We start from the raw sequence: 22,709 nt of genomic DNA, 5'->3' as shown, positions 1-22,709 counted from the left end.
CACCGCAGGAAGCACACGCCACCATTGCCAAGACCACCTCCAACCGCCATCTGCCAGAGTCGAAACAGTGGTACTGGCAGACTGATGGAGTTGCTCACACCTGTTGTGGATGCCATAATCTGCCTGATACCCTGCTTAGCACTCCAGGTGCCACTGACTCAGTGCACCGCAACCCATGGACCGTTACTGATTAAGTTTTGTGCTGTGGAGAGGTTGCGCAGCAATGTCACCTCAGGCAGTGTGGGAGACCTGGGACATTTGGAGGAAGACGATGCAGGTCTAACAAACTACACTGCATCTGCATCAGGAATATCCCGAAGAGACACACTCCTAGACATTTTCTTCACATGAGGGCGCTCAGCTCTAGTGCCCCAACCTCAGTGCACTGCAACTCACGGACACTTCTGTTTGGATGTTGGGTGACCTCTGTAGTTGCTCCGGCTCCCTCCATGTTGCTCAACAGTTGACTCTGTTATGCTGGTGTTTTCTGTTTCTGTTTCAATGGTGTCCACTGTTCAAGTTGTTGCCAGCACCAACCACTCTGTGTGGGCTGCTTTACACTCACCCTACACACATCGAGCAAAGGAGCCACTATACATGTGGCCCTGCCAATAAAGGGGTGGGTCACACGTGCCCGTAGCCAGTTCCACAAACTATCTGTGTGTGTCCCTGTGGTCTTGTTGTATGCATGAGGGCCCTGGGCCCTACGACATTACATTATGCTGTGTACAGTGGATGCAGACATGTCACCGTAGGCAAGGAGTTAGAGCTTGGACATGTAGCTTTGTTGTCATCCACTCAATATGTAAGAGGAATGGACTGGGCCGTCGTGCGCAGAGCCAACGTGGGTGTGTGACTGATATTTGCGTGCCCCTGGAATGGGTTCTGTACTGGGAATGTGCATCAGCATGTGTCTCTGTGGCAGTGTGGGTCTCCTTCGTGGGGTGTAGTTGGTCCCTGAAGGGTATTAGACACTCACGTATGTGATCTAGTTTTCTTTCCATGGGTTCAGACCCCACTGCACCTGATCGGCCACCTCCTTTTGGCATTCTGACACCTGGCATTGGGATGCCATATGTGGGCTGGTGAAGTGCTGGGAGCCATCCGTGCTTTCGGGTGCTTCCTGCTGTGTGGTCTGTTGCAGGAGCGGTGTTCTCCTCTATGCAGCTTGGCTGCCCTGGTCCTGGTGGTGGGTTACGTGGGATGTTCATGGGCTGTTGTAGGGCGTCGGTGTCGAAGGTATGGTGGTCTTCTCCGGCATCATCTGCTCTGCTGGAGGTGTTGTGTGTCCCTCTGCAATGTGAAGGGGAGATGCATGTTGACATTGTGTTGACATGTATGTTGGCGCATTGTTCTTGTTTACATTCAGACTGTATGACAATGTACATTGTGACTGTTTTGGAGGTGCTGGATTTAGATGCGGGACAGTGGACATTTGGAGTGCATGACAGATGTAAGGTTGTAAGCATACTTTTCCATCTCACAGTTTCCAGCTCTGTCAGATGTAGTTGGCCTGTTTCAGGGCATGTGCTGAACCAGTTGTGACCTCTGTTCTGCAGTGTCGGGTTTGCACATTGTACCACATTGTCGTCAATGTGGATGTGCTGTTATTGCTATGTGTGTGTGCTGCAGTGTGCCATGTGGATCAGGGTCATGATTCCAGGGTCATTGTGGGTGTGCAGTGTGCTACACATCATTGTGCATGTGTGCCATTGTGCCCATCTCCCCCCCGTCCCCCAGCCCCTGGTCGTTACTCACCCTGTTGATGTTGTGTCAGGTCCTCCCGAGCTGTGTCTGGACTCCAGACTCCTTGCACCGTCTCCACACTGATGACTGAGACCTCAGTTTCCTCCAGCTCCTCCTGTGGCGCAGGACTCCCAACTCCTGTTGCCGTTGCTGCCTTCACGTTGGCAGCTGGTTTGTGCCTGGTTTAGATTTTCACATCATGCCAGCGCCTCTTGGCCTCCTCGACACTGCGCCTGCATTCACGGTAGTCTGATTGTGGGTCAGTTGATGGTAGTGTTCTGTCACCTCCATGACGCTGATCTGATTTTCCTGCGGACTGCACCCCGTCTTCCTCTCCCTCTTCTCCTTGGCCTTCCCCGCCCCCTTTGTTCCTTGCTGGTGGTCTGTGGGGCTTGTGGAGATCGCGTTGACCTCTGCACTCGGTCAGGGTACATCCATGTTGCTACACACTTTGGATTGTTTCTGGTGTGTTGTTTTTGTAGCTTTTATAGTGCATTTTCCTGCCAGACGAGTGGGATTTGCAGGCCTGCCGATGGTTTTCGCAGTTTTTTGTATTGCGATTGGCCTCATCGCAACTTTTTTTGAGTTCATGTTTTGCATTTTTGCGGCGTGGCGTTGATTTTAAAGTGGTCATTTGACGTGTTATCTGGAGACTATCGCATAGTACCACCGTGTTGTGAATACTTAGTTAACACAGCGTAATTTTACCGTGATAGACTGCGACGTTGAGAGTTGCGTTAAGTTACTTTTGCGATGGTTAGGACACGTTCTTGAGAATATGCCCCCAAGTATCTTCACTGGGGCTCTGAAATAACCAAACAGATACACAGAATCCTCTAAAAAAACTAAATCAACAGTACATAAATAAATAAAATAATAATTTGTATATAGTAGCCAGTAATTTCATGAACATTTCAATGAGAATATGTTAAAGGAACCTTCGGACACAACTTTAAGTTATCAAAAAGTTTAGATCATTGGCCACCAACACCATAAACCCTAATTGGACCTCCTCATCAAACTAAAATATAAGTATTGTTATACATCCTCTGTCCTGAAACAAAATCATCCTCCGTCTTGTATATGACACCCCTTCCAATGCCAATGAGCAGCTTATCTGACCTTCTGTCCTTGGTTCCTTGTCTGACGTTCCTGGTCCCCCATCAGGTCTTTCAGCCCTCTCAAGGCTTATACAGACCAAATGATCTGTCATCTAACCCAAGTCTATCTGCCCTCAAGCAGCGCCATTTTGATGTGTGAGCGCTCTAGTAGTTTAGCTCGGGAGAATAATATGAGTGGCGCTGCACGGACGCGGCGGTGGCATGCCAAAGGGGCACCTAAGGTGCACCCATCTGTGCCCGTCAGCATCCCGGAGGCGGCCAGCGCTGGCCATGTTGCCGGTTCTCATGCATATCATGAACAGCGCATAACTCTAGCAGAGTCCCTGCTGCTAAACATCAGCAAGGCATCTCGCTGCCACAACTACGTCACTATAAATACCGAAAGAGCTATTCTAAAATGCGCACATTGTGTCTGGGTGGCATCTGATAACAACGGTGGATCTAACCCTGAGAGTGTGGGTATTGCTTACCGTGGTCTTAAAACGGGCTCGCTGACTAGTCAAGGCGGGAACTATAAAGCTTATTTACTTAACACACGCTCTTTGAGAAAGCATGAACTCCATGTCCATGAGCTGATACAAGAGTCCAGCCCAGACATAATGTTTCTGACTAAAACATGGCTCACCGAGGCCTTAAACCCCACCATTGCTACCGCCATCCCCTCAGGCTATCAGACTCTTAGGAAAGATTGTGCTGTTGGCAAGGGTGGTGGAGTAGAAACAATTTTTAAAACTGGATATTTCCTGCAACATTGGGGAGTTGGGAGGGCAGAATGTTTAGGTTTTCACTGTGCATTGTCAGTACACCAATCCCTGGCCAGAGTCTTAATTTATAGGCCCCCAGGGCCAGCTGGGAATTTCCTTAAATCCATCAATGAGGCAATCTCGCTCTTAGTTCTCAAGTATAAGCACTTTCTGGAATTGGGAGACTTTAACATTCATTTGGATAAACCCTCAGAGTCCGAGGTCATTTCATTGATTGAGTCCCTTGCCATCTTCAACCTGTCCCCTTAAGTCTTTTACCCCACCCATGATAAGAGTCACACCCTGACCAGATTTTTTCTAACTTAGAACTCTAAGTAGACCTTTAGTATGGTCAGATCATTACCTTATAGATTTTAAGGTGTGTAGGACGGTAAAATGTCCTCAATTTCTTGGGAAGCAGAGCGCAAATACCTCAAGATCCCGCCACTGAATAACTTCCGCAGCTCTGAGCGAAGCACTAGAACATCACCGCTTTCAATAGATGGCAATCATGAGAGTGATGCTCTCTGCCTGGAGAATTGGATGCAGCAACGTACCCAGGTGCTTGCTTCTTTGTCCACCTGCTCTTCCAAAGCAACTAGAATTTCTGCCCCGTGGTTTATAAAGAAATTTATAAACAGGCCTTGAAAGTTCATCATAATAAAATGTATGCGGCCCTCAAAAAATGTTTTCGGCCAAAATTGAGTCATTTGGCAACAAGAGCAAGGACATTTTTTAAATTGTGAAAGACTTCTCTTCCCCGCGTTCCGCCTCCAGGCCTTTCACACCCACTATGGAATGGACAAGCCAACTTGCTTCTTTTTTCCATGACAAGATCAGAATCATCCAAGACTCGTTCACTGAGAACCTCCAGTTGGAGGGCAGGAACTCCAAATGTTTAACATCTGGAGCCCCTGTGGAGGTTCCATCGTTAACACAGTTCCCCCCTCTACAAATGGAGACTTCCTTGGAGATCATGAAAGACTTTAAATCAGGCTCTCCCTCAGACCCCTGCCCACCAAAATTGTTGGCCTCAGTGACTGAGGTCATTAATACTGCTGCTAATTTTGTCCTTAAATCCTCCATGAGGAAGGGTGAATGTGCCTAGCAGATGGAAAAATGCAAAAATTCTGCCATTGCTAAAAAAAGCCCTCAGCTGAGCCCTTGCTACCATCCAACTATAGCATGGAACCACCACAGGAGTGCCCTGAAGGAATACCACACAAGAGACACCAAATGGACCTTCATAAGAGACAAAGTCCAGACCAACGCGGCCAACGCCAAGGAACTGTTCAACGTCATACAACAGTTTACCAAACCGTCCAGCGAAGCCACGGACATCACACCTTTCCAGGAACTTTGCAACAAACTCAGCTCCTACTTCCATCAGAAGATCCAGACCCTCTATGAAAACTTCAGCGAACAAACGCCGGACATCACCTCCCTCTGCACCACCGCAGACAAGCCAATTGTCACACCCTGGAATCCCGCCACCATTGAACACATCACCGCGACCATGAAGAAAACCCACTCAGGGGCCCCAACAGACCCCTACCCCCCACACATATTCCACAGGGCCACCATTGCACCCGAACTAGGATGGAACATCAATGCCTGCTTCAGATCCGGCATCTTGCCAGAAGACTGGAAGAGGGCAGAGGTTAAACCCCTTCTCAAAAAGCCGACAGCCCACCTGAAAAACTACTGGCCCATCTCTCTCCTCCCCTTCCTTCTCCAAAGTCACAGAGAGACTCGTAAACGCACAGCTGACCACCGTCATGGAAGAGAACTACATCCTTGACGCCTCATAATCTGGATTCTGCAGCATCCACAGCACTGAGACCGCCCTCCTCGCCGCCACGGACGACATCCACATACTACTTGACCAGGGACACACTGTGGCCCTCATCCTCCTAGACCTCTCTGCAGCCTTCGACACCGTCTCTCACCGCCCGCTCACAGCCAGACTTCACGACTCAGGGATACAAGGAGCCGCCCTCGACTGGATCCAGTCCTTCCTCTCTGGCAGAACCCAGAGGATCAGACGCCGTCTCTTCCTCTCCGAACCCACTGACGTCAACTGCGCAGTACCCTAAGGATCATCGATCAGCCCGACGCTCTTCAACATCTTCAAGGCCCACTCGCCGCCATCATCAGATAGTATGGGCTCAGCATAATATCCTACACCGATGACACCCAGCTCATCCTCTCGCTCTCAAAGAACCCCGAAGACACCAGACTCTGTTTCCACAAAGGAAGGAAGGACGTCGCAGCTTGGATGAAAGACAGCTGCTTGAAGCTCAACTCAGAGAAACCGTGGTCCTCATCCTCGGCCCCTGTACCTCAGCCTGGGATAACACCTGGTAGCCCTCTGCCCTCTGGAAGCCACCCACCCCTACAGACCACGCACGAAAACTCAGCATCATCCTTGACTCCTCCCTGTCCATGAACTGTCAGATCAACGCCGTCGCCTCCACCAACTTCAACTGCCTGTGCATCCTCCGCAAGACCTTCAAATGGATCCCCCCCTAATGCAGAAGGACCGTCACCCACGAGCTCATAACCAGCAGACTAGACTACGGCAACGCTATATACGCCGGAATCAACAGATCCCTTCTACACAAACTCCAAACCATCCAGAACGCCACAGCCAGACTCATCTTCGGAACACCATGCCACGAACAAATGACCCAACAACTACGAGACCTCCACTGGCTACCAGTCGAGAGGAGGGTCACCTAAAAGCTCCTCACCCACACCTACAAATCCCTCAACAGTATCAGACCCAAATACTTCAATGAGAGAGTCTCCTTCCACGTACCCAAGAGGAACCTCCACTCTGCCGACCTCGTCCTGCAGAGGTCCCGCACATCCGCAGGAACAGAGCAGGCAGGAGAGCTTTCTCCTACATCGCAGCCAAGACCTGGAACGAGATCCCTGTGAACATCAGTTGCTCCCCAACCCTGCAAATGTTCAAGAAGGACCTCAAGACCTGGCTCTTCGACTGATCAGGAGCTGCCTCCCGCGCCTTGAGATCCTCACGGGTAAGTAGCGCACTTTATAAACCCCTGATTGATTGAACTATAGACCTATTTCACCGCTCCTGTTTTTTTCCAAGGCTGTAGAGAAATATGCTAATTTAATCATTATGGATTATGTGGAAAAAATGGATCTCCTCTACCAGAGCCATTTTCTTTTTAGATTTAATTTCAGCACGGAAACGTCTCTGCTCGAAATTTCAGAGACCATCAAGGAGAAGTTGGATGAAGGGCGTAAAGCGGTGCTGATTTTGTTGGATCTCTCTGCGGCTTTTAATACTGTGCCACATAAGCGACTCCTGCATAGATTGCAGGAGTGCGGCATGGGTGGCATGTTTCTAAAGTGGTTCTCCTCCTTTTTTGGAGGAGAGATCTCAAGAGGTCGAGTCTTCCCCTTTTTCCGCTCCTATTCCTTCTATGAAGGTGGGTGTCCCCCAGGGCTCAATTTTGAGCCCAACACTTATCAACCTTTATATGTCTCCCCTTGCTCCCCTGGCAGAAGCTTGTGGTGTGACAATAATATCATATAATGATGGCACGCAGCTTCTGTTCGCCTGTGACAAGGTAGAGGACTTTGCAGAGGAGAGTGTCCGTCTGGGGTTTTCGCATAGCTCAGAAAGAACCAGCTCTAATGCAACCAGAGAAATCAGAAGCCATTTTCTTCGGCTCCCCCTCTGTGGACAAGTGGAAACAATGGTGGCCATCAGACATGTTGCCTCCTCTCACCTCGGTTAGTACAGTTAAGAACCTGGGTGTCAAGCTGGATGATACTCTGTCCATGAAAGCCCAAATCCAGTCAGTCGCAGGATCGTGTTTTGGCCTCCTGCGGATGCTGAAGAAGTTTCTTCCCCTCCTGCCTCTTGCCCACAGGAAGACTGTTGTTCAAGGTCTTATTGTCTCAAGGCTGGAATATGTTAATGCCCTATATCTAGGCCTCCCAGAGTACCTATTGAATAGATTACCGGTGGTCCAGAATGCGGCCGCTATGGTGGTACTCCTGCTTAAACCTGATACTCAGATCTCTCCTCACCTGAAAGCTTTACACTGGCTCCCCGTGAGGAACAGTATTTGCTTTAAAGCCTTGGTATTGGCTTTTAAGGCACTACAGGGCACGGGTGCACACTATCTCAGAAGGAGAGTCACACACTAGGCCCCCTGCAGAACCATGAGGTTATCTTCACTGTATCTGGTGGCTGTCTCTAAGTTTTCCCGCACCCGTTTAGGAGGTCGCTCTTTCCAACTGCAGGTCGCCAGAGTCTGGAAGCTCCTGCTGGCGAGACTCAGACAGGTGACTGACCTACTTACCTTTAGGAAGTTGCCTAAAACCTGGCTCTTCCGACATCTACCTTAAGTTTTCCTCCCTTCCAGGGACAGCAGCAGTCTAGTTCTGAGGTTTTTGTCTAGCGTCGGGATACTCTGCCTGAGTAGCTGTGCACTTTATAAATACCCGTCATATCATATCATATCATATCATATCATATCATATCATATCATATCATATCATATCATGAAAACACACTCACTCCATGGGCCGGTGCAGACTTCACCCAAACCCTTTTTTTCCACTGTAAACCACCAATAACTTGACAGATCCTTAATTAGACCAGCACCCAACTTTTCTTCATTTTGCAGTTTCCCATCCACTCAGAAAACCTTCCCCTGACAGTGTTAATCTGCTCAGCCCGTTTGAACAAAAAAACATCCAGGAGTTTAAGGATATCCCTTACGTCGTAGTAGAGCAGACTTTGTGTCGAATATAGCCTCCTCTAAACATTTTTAAGGCGGCTATACTACAACGTAAGGGATATCCTTAAACTCCTGGACGTTTTTTTGTTCAAACTGTGTTTACCCTGTCCTACATTAGCCTAAATAGGGTACCTCCCTCCTTGTGTTTTGTTTTGAATCTGCTCAGCCCTCCACCCTTGCCAATGTTTTCACTCATTAATTCTATACATATCCAATTAAGAATAGTCCCCAAGATAGACAAGTGAACTCCAGGTTGTCTAGGCAATTCTGGGGTTTTAAATAGTATGGTCTTGTGCCAAAATCACTCAACTCTATTCATTTTACATAATCCCTTCCGGTCTCAGTTCACTTCTTTCCAGACTTTTTATTGTGGCTGTCCCAACATCCCAACACATTGTTGACCATATAAAGTGCTGTCTTACAACCATCCAAGCTTAGATTTCTTACCCACAAATCAAACTCTAACCAATAAAAACAAATGTGTCCAAAATATATTTAACAACAAATTCAAAACTGGTCTCATCAATGAGTCTAGATGGCTTTAAACTCCACATGACCAGCAGTGAAAGTCGCTTGACTTCCAATCGACACCTCCCTTTGATTCAAGGCAGCCGTTGGTGCTCTGGAAGCAGACTTCATTACTGCTGTTTAAGCCCTGGTCCTGTTGCACCTTGATGGAGGCAATGCCCTGGATCCTTCATATAGCAGCTTGCCTGATAATGGGTATTATTTGGACAATAAACATGGTGGCTCCAGCTCTCGGAGAGTTCCACTGGCTTCCCTCATTGGCCTGTGTTACCTTCAATATGTGCTGTATCATTTACAAAGCACTCCGCACAAAGACCCCTTCTTACATGATCTCCAAAAAATATCCCCACCAACACCCACTTCTTTCAATGCAGTAAAGTTCCCATAGAGGGAATCTAGAGATGCAAGCTTGAGAAAACCTCAAAGGAAGCTTTCTCCTCTACAGTAGCCACTCCAGTGCAGGCAAGTACCTTTCTTCTTTCACAAGTAAATTAAACACTTATCTTCACACAACATTTCACTACTACCTAGCTGCTCCTTAACCACCCCTTACATTCCCCTCCCCTGTAACATCCTCTTTTCTCATCTACCTTCCCTAATGACAGCTCATATTATAACCCCCCTTTTCTACAGCACTCTGTTTGTTTGTATCTTGGTCTATTAATCCCAAATGGGCATACCTAGAGGCACACATACATGCAAACATACATAGGTAAATACATACATACACACATGCATGGCTCATAGCTGAACTGATCCTTCCACATCTGGGTTAATGTAACTTCACATAATGGAATGAACACCCCCCTGTTTCCCATGTTTCTTTTTTGCTGTTTATACCAAAGAACACTTTCCAACAGAATTGCCACCAATCCCCACCTTGCTCCTCTTTCAGTTGATGAACTGGCTTCTTTGAATATAAAAGAAGCAAAACCACAATATGGCCACATGCTTGACTTTGTACTCTATTGCTTGAGTTCGCATGTGGTCGAGCAGGTACTTTAAATAAATATTTGGTTTATGGTATCAGTTTTATTCCTCTTCTGAAGAAAAATCCCATCTCATTTCTCTTGGCTTAGGGCCTACATACCTTGTACGTAAGAAGAGAATTAATCAGAAGCTGCAAATCAAATCAATGTATACATTACAGTTCAATTATCATCATTTAGGAGTCAGTGATGAGATTTGATGTGAGTTTAAAGGCTTTATTAAATCTTTTAGTAAGTATTTCTTAATTTATAAGTTCTCAAAATAGGTAATCAATTCTTTAGTAATACAGTACAAATCAATTGCATAAAGAATGCTCCATACAAATAAATGTCTATTTTAAGTGTAGGGAATATGGGAAAGGTATCTATTAGAACCCATAAAGAGTTGCAAATCGAGAGATGAAGTCATAGAGCTTTTAGAAAATCTAAATCAAACAGCACTTCCCATGAAGAGAACATTTCAATATCTATCACTAAGGTAAAATGTTGCCTTCTTCTGTCTCCTCAACGGTTCATTGCGCTGTGTCATCATGGGAACAGGAAAACTTCAGTCGTCTTAGAGGTTCAAGACAAAGGCTTAGAGACATATTGAGGCTAAATCAGGCAGTCGGAACCGCCAACCTATGGTTGGGTGGTGCCAGACCGATACCGTATCCAACGTCGTAATCAGGGCCTAAGTGTTAAAATGAAACATTTCATAAACATTGTACAAGTCAAGGTTAGGTTCCCACCGTTCATTTCTACTACAAGACAAAACAGTTCATGGTTAGGTATCCCCACCATACAGATGACATCATGGAATTCTCACACATTCTAACATGCGAGTTTTACTTAGGAAGAAACATTTTGTTGAAAATTAAACTACACAATTTAATACATTATTGTAGTCTATGAGGATATCTCTATGGGACGGTTGAAATGTAATGTTTTCTATTAGTTCATGTTCAATTCTGCATTTTTGTATCATTGAAAGTTTCACATCTCACATTACTGACATTAGGTCAGAGAAAAAGGATAAGGAAAGATGCATTCAGAAGTCTTTCTAACTTAATCTATGTAGCTATGAAAGCCTGATGCTCTCATTTGCCCTTAAAATGTGACTTTTCATTTTGAGGCCTCCACATTATTTCTACATGTTCATTGCATTAATTTTGATTTATTAAAAACACTCTAGCATATGTTTCCCTTAAGCCTTTTCACCTCCATCTCCCCAGCTTATCATCTTTTCCAGTTCTGTCCCATTTTTCACTGTCCCAGTCCAGAGGAAAAGTGCTCTATATTATTTTGGATCATACCCAATGGGCCCAAGGCTTTTTCACAGCATTCTCAGCACCTTGCAGTTCCCTTCCTTCTTCATACAGGCAGAATCCTCCATCCACACCTCTTATTTCTAGAAATGCCGTGACTGCGCTTTTTTTTTTTAATTTTCAAAAACCTTTATTGACAAGATTGCATAGACAAAATAAATGTTTGCATCAGAGGAAGACATCGCACATAGTGATACACCCGCGGATTGCAAAGAGGGTCAGTAAAACAAAGCAGCATTGGCCAACAATTTACACAGACACCACAGCAGGCACCATAGCACAAAAACAATTGTAGGAGTGAGGCATACCTTTGCCAGAAGAAGTGGGGGCAGGCCCGCCTGGAGGGGAGCGAGGGCAGGGAGTGGGGTGGCTACTGACCTACACCGGCGGCCGCCGCGGGCATAATGTGGTCGAGGAGCGCGGGAGAAGCAGGGGTGAATGAGCATGAAGGTATGTCACAAAGGCGCCTCATATGATCAAGGGGCCGAGACCTCGCAGGTATAAAATGCCAGAATTCAGATAACAGGTTCTGGCATTGCGATACATCCTCAAGCCAGTGGGCAAACTTAGGCGCAGGTCTGCGACCCCAATACATGGGCACCCGATGTCGCGGCAAGACAAGCAGCATAGCAATCAAATGGCGGGAGGCGTCTGGGCAGTACTTAACAAAGCCTAAGAGGCAGAGTGGGGTGTCGGGCTGAACCGGAGAGGAGGTGATCTCGGAAATTGCAGTGCAGACCTCTTGCCAGTAGTCGTAGACCTTTGGGCAGAGCCAGGCTAGATGAGAGAAATCCGCTGCGGGGGCAGAACAGGGCAGGCATCTGTCACTGGGAATGAGTCCCAATTTGTGTAGCTGAATGGGGGTGTGATAAAGCCTGTGTAAGTTTAAAAGATGCAAGCAATAGTTTGGAGATAAGCGCTTTGTTTGATTGCAACAATAAAGCAACAATAAAGCCAGTCGGCCTGGGAGATATCCACACCGAGGTCCTCGCACCACGCCACGCCATCTCCACACGGCGTGGCCAGTGGAGAAGGAGGTGGCCGCCAGTGTGATGGCATAAAGCTTGGTAACCAATTTCCGGGAAGTGGGGGACGAATAAAGGAAGTCAAGAGTAGTCATCGAAGGAGGTGGCAGGAGGAACGTATGAGGCAGTTCCTGGCAAATCGTCCCCAACTCATAGAAAAGCAAAGTGTCGATGGGACCAAAAGTGGCAGGGGGAGAGTAGAACGTATCCCCAGAATAGAGGTCCGCCAGTGTTGCCAGCCTCGAGGGGGTGGCGTGTTAAGCCATGCCGGAGGGTTAGAGACGAGGGAAAGCAGGATGGCGTACAATAGGCATCTCACTAGCCAAAAGCATCGGATCATTGGACATACATCGTAAACCCTCCCAGGCCCAGCCAATGGTCTCAACGGTATCTATTTCATTGCGTGGGAGTTTGGCTGGAGCAAACAGGGCAGTGACTAACGGCCAAGGGGCTGCAAGATCAGCTTCAACCACCACGTGCGGCTGGTAAGGAGTGGGATGAATCCGGAAATGCAAGAAACTGGACTGAGCACACAGAGCATACAGCTTAAATTTAGGGGCGCCCATGCCACCACAAGACATCCGGAGGGTGAGGGTGTCGTACGCAATCCTTGGTTGCCTGCCAGCCCAGATAAGAGAGATGATCAGCGAGCAGATCCTGCGACAAAAGTGGGCAGTTAGGGGAACGAGGAAATTCGCTAAAAGATACAGGAATTTCGGGAGGACCACCATATTGGCGTTGGCTATGCGGCCCGCCAACGACAAAGGAAGCCGATTCCATAACAGTATTTTAGATTCGAGCCAGTCCACCGCACAACCAAAGTTACCCTTCCAGAAGTCATCCACGTTCCTGCTCAACCAAACCCCCAGATAGCGAGTGGAACCAGATGCCCAAACAAAAGGATAGTCCGGGGCGAAAGGAGCAGTGGCATCCGTAATAGGAAAAAGGACTGACTTACTCCAGTTCACCTGGATACCAGAGTATCCACCAAACCGTATGATCGCCCGCACCAGGGGGCTGAGATTTTCGTGGGGGTGGCGGACGTATAATGTGATATCATCCGCATACATGGAGACCAGGAGTGCACGGGCCGCAAAGCCAATGCCCCTCTGGGTGTGGTGTTGCTGAAGTCTAGCCGCTCCATTGCGATGGCGAAGAGCATTGGGGAGAGCGGGCAGCCCTGGCGGGCGCCTCTCCCAATAGGGGAGATTTGTCCATTAAGTCTAAGGTGGGCAGTGGGAAGAGCATAAAGGAGCAATATTTTACGAATTAAGATATTGCTGAAGCCAAGACGTGGGAGGAGAAAGAAAAAGAAGGGCCACTCAAGGGTATCATGCATGTGACATCGGATCTTGGACATGCATGGACGGTGAGGAAAAGTTTACCGCGCGATGGAACGTATCATGGCTCCATACAGAGGGTGACTCGGAGGATTAGCAGTTGACACAAGTAGTGCACGATTTGGTGCGGAGAATAAGAAGTGAATCTTACATGAAGTATCGTGGACATTTTATTTTCAAAATTCATACCTGCAGAGACTAATAGGGTGTGAATCATATTGCCAGCGAGCCTTGAGGAAGCCCTGATAGGGCGAAACCTGCGTAGGCTGTGGAACATTGTGTCATTTAATGGAATAAAAACGTGATTGATTTACACTACGTGATCTTTATTGATTGGGACTCTATAACACAACAACATTCACTACAGAAGAGTGCTAATTGCACGGAGGATGAGAGTAACTAAAACATGATGTGCTCTGGTGTCTTTTGATGAAGTTAGATCTGATTTCACTTTTGTGGATGCAGAGTTTGGCGCCCTAGGTGGATGAGCGTTGGACACCAAGGTTGCACTCAATACTTGCTGTATTTCCACTGTTGCTAAGCTGATATACTAAGGAGACACATTGATGTGCAGGTCGATAATGGCATATCCACTTTGCTTTATATATTGTAAGATATATAAATACATAAACAGCTTCGCCTCAGGAGGAGGCCGAACAATCAATATAAACCCCCACCTCCAACCCAAACAGATCCCCAAAAAGCAATGAAATGATGCAACATAAGAAGTGCAAGGATAAAACAAAAAACATGACTGCTTTCAACAGACACACATTTATCTCTGTAGATAATGATATTAAAGCTTATTTGCTTCTTTGATCTATGTTGCTCTTTTGCGATTTAATTCAAATAACTTGGGGAGAAAACATCAGCTCCGATGCTACTAACACCTCTTTTAATATTGTGAGGGACAGCTTTTTATCTGAAATTCTTTCCAAGCTTGTCTGCAAACACTGACTGTCGAGTGTACTCATAAGAAATCCACCAGCTATAGGAAAATAACTCTCATAACTGCAACGGCTCCTCAGATGGTCTGCGTTGCTCTCTTCTGACTTTGAAGCCAGTTTTGTCCACTAATTAACATAGCCATGTTACTTTTCCTGGGGCACGGCTAGCCCCAAAAACAAAATTACATCTCTCTCACATCACTGCTCTAAACAGGCTTGTTAATCACATGTTTTTGGTAAATTACTTATTCACAATGGAAAATACGGCTTCATATGTTACAAATATGACTGAGGACTCAAATACAGGACTGTGTCAAGATCCTTTAAAAAGTTCGTTTTTATTTAGATTTCACCAACAATAAAATAGATCCTAATTTTCTAAAAGCAAGAAAAGTCAACACATTTTTTTACATGGGTTAATTCATTCACTTCGTTGTATTTTTCATTTTTAAGAAATGCAAACACATTAAATGATAGCAAAAATAACAATAGAACAATTGACACGTATGAACATCCAAAAAGCATTAGGATAATTAAGAGACAAGACAAAAGAAAAATATAATGTAACAATCAAAAAGATTATAATAAAAAAACATTAATAATACTAATATTTTACTAATTTCAACTACAAAGGTATTCCAATAGCAAAAGGCACACTGTAAGATCTGTGATTAATATTAATATACTGATATCACAAATATTTGATCAATTTTACTCACTTTGATAAATGTCTAACTGATTTTCCATAAAGGAACTAACCAAATATTAAACCTCTTCTATCCAATTTATTATTCTATATTTTATTAGTTTGTGGCCGACCCTACACAGGATTAAAATATTTTTTAGAATGAAGTATCACGCCTATAAATTATTAACTGATATATTAACATTCTTCCTCCAGTTTTCATAGCTAGATCTATCTTGTATAGTGCAGAGAAAGTAATTGTGATTCCAAAGCGCATTTATATTAGTTACATATGTAAAATAGATGATGAAATAACCATTTTTTCTCTTGCTATCCCCAATTAGAGTGTAAGGTGAATTATAGATAACTTACAGATCACCAAATTGTAAATCAAACAATGTGACTTTAATAAAAGTAATTGAAATAACCTATATACCTGGAAATTGCAGTACTAGAATGTAGTATTATATTTTCGTATCAATAAACACTTCACACAATTGTGTAATGTCTTGTTATGGCACTGCCAGAGTATATGTCAATCCTGCATAGTATGCACAAGGTTCTCTACTAAAAGAATCAATTGACACATTAAAATTTGATAAAGTGAATTTAAAAAAAGGGGAAATCTTCAGAAAAATATTATGGATTGCTCACCATACAAACTTGGGATACTGTTACCCACAGTGCTGTGTTTGAGTATGCTGTACATTATGGGCAGTGCACAGTACAAAGCGTTCCTCGTTAGGGTCTTTTTTTGTAATCTTCCTTATTGCCATCATTTGTAATTTCAATTTTAATTGCATTTATATAATGTATTAATGTCAATTCAAAAACTTTTCTGCAGGGTTTTAGAAACACAAATCAGACTTTTGAGCTAGCTCGCACTCTAAGGACACAGCACATACACAGAAACATCATTATTTGCAGGTGAGATAGTGCTGCATTAGGAACTTTTGTTAGGCTCTAGAAGTAGGTGACACTATCTTCATTGCCAGGCTACTGATAGACTACCACCTCAGCAAGGATGGCTGATGAGTTCAGGGGTTGGGAACGTAAAGTAATAATTGGACGCATTAGAAGGGGAATAGTAAAGAGCTTTAGGCTATGCTTGAATGAAGCAGTAACCACATGATAAAAGCAACATGAGAAAATATACTGGTCAGTAATGTAAACATTGAAAATGGATTTTCCAAACGCTGGAGTGGTTTTCTTCTGATGTTTACCATTGATGTTTGTCTCACAGTATTAATTACTAAAGCAAAGTGAGGTCCATTTGGATGCCCCTGGTTTAACATAGCAGAGGATGGGCATGAGGGTAACTTCCCAGACATTGGAAGTATATTGCCTGCAATCCTGTAGCCGGAGGGAGGGGACCCAGACACTGAAGTGAGGAGGGCCTTATGTTTAACCATATGATGCAGATCAGTCTTCCAGGTCACTTTCATTTGATAGATGGCGGGGTGAGTATGGGACATGCAGTTTCAGTTTTTCAAGGAGAGAAAGTCTTTAGGCAAACAATTCCTTTGTATGTCCCTGATTGCTACTTCAGAAGTTCATTACACTTTATTGTACCATAATGTGAATTTGTGAGTGCTCCAGCTTGATGTTTCACTTCATTTTGTTGTTTTGTTGTTTATAGCATATTTTACTGCGTCAAGGTGAATGCATTAGTATACATAAAAAAATAAGCATTGTCTATGAAAGTAAAGGAAAAATATTGCACAATACTGGAGGTAAAGCAAATACTTATCTTGAGGTATCTTGGAAATTAACATTAAATTGAATATTTTCTTGGGAAAACAGCACCACATCTTAGTAGATATGGTGTTTTTTTCTCCCCCTTTGACGCAAAGCAGCACAGCTTTGGTTACTGTGCTGCACTGCATCAAAAGTTAGTTAATTTCCACCAATGTGGTAATGACTGTAGAACCTATAAAATTGGAAACAGCCATAACAATGCAAGCCTTTACAACGCAGTTGTTACAACGGCTGCATTGTTAAAAAACGAACCATTACATCACAAGTCGTTTCAACAACTTGCTGTAGGGGGGCGCACTGGTGTTGGATTTAGAATCCAACACCTTCCCTTCTGTTGCACAAACTGGAGTAGGAATATTAAATGATACTATTCCTAAGTCCAGCGCGCCCCCTACAGCAAGTCGTTGAAATGACTTGTGATGTAATAGTTTGCGTTGTAACAACACGGTCGTTGTAACAAATGCGTTGTAAAGGGATGCAATATAACGAATGCGAAGTAAAAGTATATTTTCCTATAAAATACTAGCTCAAAAAGCAGTAGTAACGGTCCAAGATGGCGGAGTGAGGACTCTGCTGTGCGGCAGACCGAGAGCTCTCTCCTCCACACTGGTATCAGCGGACCATTAGAGCCTCTAAAACCCCTAAGATTTAAGATTGAAAGTAGAGAATAACTTGAAATCCTAATGATTGCCTACATGGCGAGGAAGTAATCGGAAAGAAGAGAGACGAAAACGGATCGGACCTGACTGATTGAATCGGACCGGCATAGCGGCATAGCGGCATAGCAGCCGCTCCCTTCTACTAACAACTCACCCGGGTCAGCTCTCCAGCGCTCCACAGCCGCTCTCACCGGATGCTGTGGCTGTCTACGAATATCTGGCGAGCGGTTAGGGACTGGTTTGTGAACCGGCTCGCTCGACCAAGTATCGATTTGTTTGGTCTGGCAAAGATGCGGAGTGCAATGTATCACCAGGAGTTATGTCGCCCAAACATCCTCCGCGCACAACGCGGAATACCAAAACCTCCGCAACAGCAGCAGCAGCGGCGGCGGCCGCTCAGCCTACGTCTACAGCCCCAGCCTCTGTCCCTTTGGTTACCACGGCCGTGGTAACAACAGAAGATATGACGACGGGGGGAGCTGAGAAAGCGGCAGCAAATGTAGTAGCAGCACTGGCAGCACCGGCCTAAGGAGACACGGACGTTCTTCATAAGGCTGCTATCTTGAAGGGGAGCGATAGGAAGGCGACAGGTAAGACGATCCTGCGCCCTCCTCTGTTGTTGAACTGCGGGACAATACCTAAAATGGCACAGAAAGGTGCAGACATTACTGATGGTGCTAATTCCGGGGTGGCTTCGGGGGAGGTGCGGGACCCCCCGTTGAATACCAGGACACAACCCATTTCTATAGCATCAAATGGCGAAAGGGAAATACAGGTTGCCTCACACTCCTCATCAGGGCTATGCATGGATAAAGTCTCTTCCCCTAAAGAAGATGGGGCAGCAGCACCTACCCAACATACTATGCTATTGGATAATACAAATCATGATGATTTTGCTCTATCAGCTCTCTCAGTTACATCTCCTACAATACTGAAGGCAGCGAGACCCGGGAGACCTCAGAAAGCCTCGAGGCAACAGAAGGAATAAAGGTGGCAAATGGGGGGCCCACTCATTAAATATCTCCACGACACTACCGGATGCTTTAGTCATCCCCTTGACTTTCAACCCCAAGGCTATAGCTACATCTTCGAGGTTGGAAGGCCCAACAGACACAGGCAAAGGCATAATAGAAGAAAATAGTGGTCCTGTAACGTGCCCAATGGGTAATTCTTGTTCGAAACAGACCTTGGAATTGGCTGAGGAACACCTCTCCTTTGAGGACTGTGATGATGATACAGAGGAGGAATTGGATAAGTCTACGGATAAGTCCCTGAGTAGGCTACCCCCACAGAGACGCAGAGGTAAAGCCAAGACAATTCACAAGAAGAGAGGGAGAGTTTTGTCTAATCTGGCTACAGGAGCAGCCCCCTTGATTACTAAAAAAAATGGTCACCGACAAGAGCCCGCTAAGAAAGTGGATTGAAGCCAAGGGGTTAGTCAAGAGTATGGCTTTAGGCTCTCAGGGGGTAGCCCTACAGATAATGAGACGCTACATGCCCCCGTAATAGGGCCTTCTATGACGCAAACTCCCAGCCATATCCCTTCTGAGTTAACCGCAGGGGAAAAAGATTTCCTATTAACTACCACAGCTTCTAATCTACCGATATCTGTGGATATAGATACTGACTTAAATAAACCCTTTGTTGAAAATACAAACACAAACTTAACGGAAGAGATCAGGTTGGGAAATACTGGTCATCCCCAACTGGACACTATACTAAAACTTTTGATAAGTCAAAGGGTAGAATCGGAAGCGAACTATCAGCAACTGAAAAGTGACAATGTAAGACTGCAAACCTCCATAACTGATCTAACCTCTATACTAAAGGGCGTTACACAGGAGATAATAGAGCTCCAACAGCACACAGTCGTGGTAGAAGAGGGAACGCAACGGTTAGATGCCACTGTGGGGCGCCACGATGCAGTATTAACTCAACTCCAGGGGAAAGTCGAGGACCTGGAAAACCGACAAAGGAGATCCAACCTCAAACTTTACGGAATCCCGGAAGGGCTAGAGGGATCCGATCCAAGGGCTTTTTTGGTGAAACTTTTGCCTCGTGCCTTCCCGGATCTCTCAGACTGGGATCGGGACTCCCAAATACAAAGAGCACACCGACTTCCACTTGGTCTAAAACGTCAGAATAGTAAATTCCCAAGCCCATTCTTAATACATTTTGGTAACTTTCTGCTTCGACAAGCTGTGTGGCAAAAAGCTAAGCCTAATACCCCAATAACTATTGACAATCTTACCATCTTCACGCGTTCAGATCTTAGTAAAACTACGATGGACAAAAGATGGGAAATACGAAAATTAATCGACCCAATCAATAAATTGGGAGGCCTAGCATATCTACAAGAACCCGCCCAACTTAAAGTGATTATGAAAGGGCGCACAAACTTCTTTAGTGATGTACGGGAGGCACAGACATATCTATCCAGCGTCAACAGGAGTAAAGACTGAAGGAAAGAGAGGGGGTTTATCTTTCTCTCTGCATAAGCGATATAGAAACACTAGATAAATAGAAATGGGATTATGAAGGGGCATGGGGTACGGGGAACACGGAGAACAGGGGAACTCAAGATCTAGGTGGGGCACTGAATCTTCGAACACTTAATCACTTAATTTTTTTCTCTACTATTTAGTAGTGCTAGATTGTACTGGATGTATAATACACCCAAATATAACGCGCCACCTTGAGGTTAACATCAGTGTTGATGAGGCAATACTAATAGCTGACGCTCCAGTGGGAGGGGGGAGGGGTTATTGGTTCACTGCCGCAGGCGCTGCCTCATCAACGGCAGCAGTAGGTAAGGGGGGAGGGGGGGTAGGTCTTCGCAGACAGGGGAGGGTGTGGGAGATGTGGGAAGGTGGAGGGAGGGCTGGGGGAAAAATGAAAAAAAAAATATTTTCAACCTGGTAGAAGGACTTGATGTGAGATTTATGTTTGTAAAATATATTCTTTATTTGGAACTATACATGATAAAAGAGAAAGAACGAAGCATTGGATTAACAGAAATGATGGAACAAATGTTGATTATCGACACTACATCTTACATTAGAGATGCATAATATTAAATGTTTGGCATGGAATGTCTCAGGGTTGAACAACAAACGTAAAAGGCGCTTAGTTGCAGAAGAACTAAGATTATACAACCCCCACTTAGTATTTTTGTCAGAAACCCATATTATAGATAAAGATAAGAAACTGCTAAGCCAATTGGGTTTTGAGATGATAATCAACTCGGCTGTTGCTTCCCCTACAAGAGGGGTTGCTATACTGAAAGACAAAAGGTTTAAGGCAGAAATAATTAAAACTACTTGTGACAAATGGGGCAGGTGGGCAATTACTCAACTCTGTTTTAACAATGTGAAGCTTGTCGCCTGTGTTGTATATGGGCCTAACAAAGAAGATCCCAGAATATTCGAACAGTTAAATATAGCTTTATTAGACTGGGAGGGAGATGTAATAATTATGGGTGACTTCAATTGCATTCTGAACTGTCAAACGGATACTACACGTCCGGGTAATTACAAACGAATGCCCAAAACTAGAACATCTATCTTAGATCTATGTAAGTTACACAATGTCAGAGATGTATGGAGCTCTCTATACCCAAACTCTCCTGGTTACACATACTATTCAGCTCCCCACAGGCTATGTTCACGTTTAGATATGGCTTTTGTTTCAGATTCATTGATGAGATCCACATCAATGTTAATATATCCACGTATAACATCTGATCACAACCCCATTATGATTGAATTCACTACCTCTCTGAATCGTAAACCCCCGAGACCTTTTACATTTCCCAGGAATTTAATATCTAATACGACTTTCATCTCACAACTAAAACAACATATTACAGAATTCTTGACTATTAATAGAAACACTGCTTCATGCTTAACAGTATGGGATACATGTAAAGCCAGTATCCGAGGGTTTACGCAAACCTTTGTCTTGAAACAGAACCACGAAAGATACAAATATAATTTAGCCCTGACCTCTGATATCGCTGCCGAGGAGACAAAGCTAGTACAAGCTTTAAGAGATAACTTATCCACTCTGGAAATCAGTGCAAATCTTAGCCAGCTAAAATGTAAGACCAAAGAAATTCTTCTAAAAAAAAGAAGCGCACAGATCCATAAATATAAATTCTCACAATATGAGGGTGGAGATAAAATCTGCAAAATTTTAGCATTTAAAGTGGCGGAGGATAGAGCGGAGTCTACGATTGTCCAAATTTTGGGGGTTGACAATAAGAGATACAATCAGCCAAATGATATAATCCAACAGTTTGCTAAATATTATGAAACTCTGTATACACCGGAGAACATGCCTAATGACTTTATAATTGAGAATTATTTAAAAGAAAATTTAAAGAACCAGATAACAACAAACGAAGCAGAGGAATTGGCTATAGAAATAACAAGTGAAGAACTAAAGGAGGCTATACAATCACTGCCTATAGGAAAAGCCACGGGTGAGGATACCATCCCTCTGGAAATCTATAAACTATGCTTAGACGAGTTAACACCCTTTCTTTTAGAAGTAATAGTTCATATCGGCAGAACCGGGTCAGCCCCCCGTTCCTGGAATAAAGCCAAAAAAATCTTTTTTCATAAAAAGGGTAAACCTAAAGAGGAGATGGGCTCATATAGACCGATCTCCTTGATCAACGCAGACGCAAAGATCTTTGCAAAATGCTTGGCTAAAAGACTTGCACCACTAATGCCCAAAATTGTAAACACGCAGCAGCACGAGTTTATAACAGGGAGGGATACATCAGCTCATGTCAACCGGCTATAACAGCATTTGACATAGCAGAGGTAGAGGTAACTCCCCATGCCATGATAATGCTTGACGCCGAAAAGGCATTTGATCGGGTGGGATGGGACTATTTATGGCATACAATGGGATCAATGGGGTTCGGTGGAGAATTTTTAAACGGGATTCGGGCACTTTATGACAAGCCAACGGCATACACCAGCTATGGAGGTCTCATATCACCGTGCTTTCCAATTAGGAGGGGCACACGTCAAGGGTGCCCCCTGTCACCTTTACTATTTGCCCTCTC

The 22,709-nt window shown here is 44.9% G+C and overlaps 1 pseudogene; it reads left to right on the top strand.

Annotated features, from left to right (window-relative positions):
- Positions 1–20,094, top strand: part of LOC147723960 (uncharacterized) — a 48,973-nt pseudogene extending 28,879 nt beyond the window's left edge.
- The last annotated feature ends 2,615 nt before the right edge of the window (positions 20,095–22,709 follow it).

This window comes from Lissotriton vulgaris, chromosome 4_1, assembly GCF_964263255.1.
Source record: "Lissotriton vulgaris chromosome 4_1, aLisVul1.2, whole genome shotgun sequence".
Classification (NCBI taxonomy): Eukaryota; Metazoa; Chordata; class Amphibia; order Caudata; family Salamandridae; genus Lissotriton; species Lissotriton vulgaris.
This window is presented reverse-complemented; position numbering and strand designations above follow the sequence as displayed.